Consider the following 3,333-nt stretch of genomic DNA (forward strand, 5'->3'; position numbering starts at 1 on the left):
TGGGTGGTGATGGAAGCCATATCAGGCTCAGGTGTGATCCACAGTCCTGTGTCTGTTGTCCTCCCTCTATTGTGGCTCAAACCCTTGTTCTTCTACTTCTTGACTTCCTGTCCTCATCACAATCTTTTTCACAAAAGCTCTTTCTCCTTGCTACAATTTCTGGTCCCAAGTTGATGTAGAATCCATGAGCTTCCTCCATGCTGCTGGTATCTACCCAAGTAGGAAAAAAGGACCACATTTATCAAGTATCTACAAAGTCTTAGGTACGTCAACACATTGTCTCATGTCATCACATTTAACCTCCATGACAACCTTTAGACACAAACATCATGCCAACTTTTTAGACAGGGAGAGAGGCTCAGAGACACACCTAGGGGTGTGCATTAGTCAGTTTTCTGTCACTGGCACAAAATACCCGAGAAAATCTACTTAAAAGGATGAAAGGGTTTTTTTCCAGCTCAAAATTTTGTTCTGTGCTTGCTTGGCCCATGACTTTTGCACCTGTGAGTAGACAGAACATCATGCTACGATGCATGATAGAGCAAAGCTGCCTGACTCATGGCAGCCAGGAAGCAAAGAAAGACAGAGAAGGGAGTTGAGGGTCCCAATATCCCCTACAAGGGCATGTCCCCAATGGCCTAGCTTCATCCAACTAGGCCCCACCTCCTAAAGGTTCCACCACCTCCCAATAGCACCACAGGTTGGAGATCCAGCCTTTAACACATGGGCCTTGGGAGACATTTAAGATCCAAACTGTAACATAGAGCTAGTACCAGATGGTGTACCTGGCCCAAGGGTCGGTAGACACTGATGATCCCAGACCACCTGTTCTCGTTCCACCTGTGTGGCTTCAGGTCCTCCACCTGCAGTTCCCAACATTGCAGCTGTTGACTTTCTACATGTGGCTTCTGAAGGGCTGGCTCTGTATCCTGGCAGGAGTGGTTATTTAAGTCCGCTAGGGAAACAGTGTGCATAGATACAAGAGTGTGCTTCCTTCCTGAGGGAGCAGAGAGCCCAGCCACTCAGTATCAAAAGTAAGTAATTTTCTCCTAACTTTCTAGACCTTTTACCTGCCTGCCTCCCCATGACCCAAGAGAACCTGTGGGTTCTCCATCACTTTCCTACAGTACCTCCTGGAGTTGCTGGGTCTCAGCCATTTCCACAGTGCTAATGAAAATGCCACAACTTTCTATCATACAAGAGAAAAAAAAGAATCCAGCTGAGACTCTCCTACAGTGACAATTTTAGGAATAACTTTGACTCTTTCAACAAGCCCAGCTGGAAACACTCAGAAAGCTGCACTGTTGCCCCAGTGGAAGGCAGGCAGCTGGCATTGACCTCCTTCAGTCCTCTGAAGATGTTTCTCTTGATGATAGTTAGGTGGTATTATGAATAGAAATGCATGCTATGCAGGAAAAAAAATAGATGAATAAATAGTGTATGTGCCTTGAAAACAGACCAGAGTTCCAGCCTGGAATTATTGGCCATGCTGTAGGCCAAGTAGAGCAACCTGGAGGATGTATAAAGACAGGGGACAAGGAAGGAAACTACTGGCATGTCCTAAAGACCTCACATATGGTCCAGTGGCTTTAATCTACTCAGATACCGTGATGATGTTTGTCTTGTTGTTCTTACCTTAAAGGAAAAGAAACTCAGGACTCACCAAGGTGAGGAGATAGAGAGAAATAGATACACACTACATTTATGAATTCAAGCAGAATAGAAAATCATTGAGCAAATGGGAAAGATACATTACATGAAAATTTGGAAATGTGATTTATTTAAAACATTTCATATGTGCCAAGACCAGCACACACATGGAGTGACTGCTCTGTATAAATGAGAACTATTTTTTGATCTAATTTAATTCATATGGTCCAATTGTCGGAATGGAATGAATGTGACCAGTGGTCCACGGAATTCAGAAAAGGGCTCCTGTCTTCCAGGCACTTTGCTGCATGAAAAAGTGTGAGAATCACCAGTGAATAAGATTCAGCCCAGAACCCTTCACTGGAGAGCTAAAGTTCCTCTCCAACACCCCAGCTCTCACCCACGGCAAAAGAGGAGGAGAATATTCCAGAAAGAAGGAACAGCTTGTGCAAAGGATGAAACACTACGAAAGGGCACAGTGTGCTCCCAGAATGAAGAGAAGTTTGGTGTGGTGGGCTGGGGCAGTAAGGTCACCTAGTTAAGTATGGCTTTCTGCCATCCACAGGAAGAAACCAGGGGAGTGATACAAAGGGAGATATAAGTAGACCTCCAGTGAGAAAGGCCTTGCTGCCAGCCACATGGGGGTACATTCATAGAGAAGGATGGCAGAGGCCAGGAAAGCAGGGGAAGCTCTTGAGAGATGTAGTAAGAAATGAGGAGAAGCAGGGTGAGCCCAGGTAGGAGAGGATATCAAAGATGACTTGGGAGTATTTCACTCAATGCGAGGTTGACATCTATGTGGGTTGGGGTGAACCAAGAAGGACCCCAAGCTGCTGTTGCAGAATGCTGTGGTGGGGAAAAATGGACAGCAGTAGACAAGGTGGTACATGCCTATAATTCCAGCTATCTATGAAGCAGAGACAGGAGATTTTGGTTCAAGGCCAGCCCAGGCAAAAAGTTAGCATGACTCCCATCTCAACCAACAAGCTGGGCATACACCCATTATCCCAGTTTTGCAGGAGATGGAGATAGAATTTTTGTCTGAGTTCAGCCTAGGTAAAAACATGAAACCCTATCTAAAAAACAAATTAAAAAGCAAAAGGATTGGGGATGTGGCTTAAGTGGTAAAGCACTTGCCTTACAAGTACAAGGTGCTGAATTCAATCTCCAATACCACCAAAAAAAAAAAAAAAAAGAATTGGGATGAAGGGATCGGGTCCACTCCTTTTCTAGGGGGTGCCATGAGTACTCCTACCTTGGCTGTATCATGCCCTACTCAGATCCCACCACAGGTGCACAGGGACAAATGTGACTTTGCCGATAGGAGAGAGGAAGGCTGCCTTTCCATGTTTTGTTTCTGTGCCTTGTCACTCTCACCTGGCTCTTGTAGTTCTCTTCCTGCTCCTTTCCTCCTTTCCCCACCGAAGGGGCAGGGTGGGACTAGTGCCAGGAACAGGGTCTTCCTAAGAGGGGGAAGAGGGAGAGTTTTAGATCTGACCAGCAGAGGCAGACCTTGCTCTGTCTGCCCCCACCCCGTATCTGGTTGTCCTGGCCCCTCCCACTCATCTGATTGCTACTGTTCTCCCCTCCACAGTGATTTTGATTTTAGTGGCCATTCTTTCTGTCCCTCTAAACAGAGCCCCTGAAGTTCAATATCAAGAGTGGAGCTGTTCTGTTCGGCCG

At 46.0% G+C, this 3,333-nt stretch overlaps 1 long non-coding RNA gene across 1 annotated transcript in view; it reads right to left on the bottom strand.

Annotated features, from left to right (window-relative positions):
* Positions 1-3,098, bottom strand: part of LOC141424641 (uncharacterized) — a 5,531-nt gene extending 2,433 nt beyond the window's left edge. Inside the window, exons 1-2 of the long non-coding RNA XR_012449516.1 lie at positions 3,028-3,098; positions 1-210 (exon numbers count right to left, since the gene is read on the bottom strand). The exon at positions 1-210 is cut by the window's left edge and continues 51 nt beyond it. This is a non-coding gene — a long non-coding RNA (uncharacterized lncRNA). The remainder of the gene's footprint in view (positions 211-3,027) is intronic.
* Between the last annotated feature and the right edge of the window lie 235 nt (positions 3,099-3,333).

The sequence above is a fragment of the Castor canadensis genome, chromosome 7 (genome assembly GCF_047511655.1).
Source record: "Castor canadensis chromosome 7, mCasCan1.hap1v2, whole genome shotgun sequence".
In the NCBI taxonomy this organism is placed as follows: Eukaryota; Metazoa; Chordata; class Mammalia; order Rodentia; family Castoridae; genus Castor; species Castor canadensis.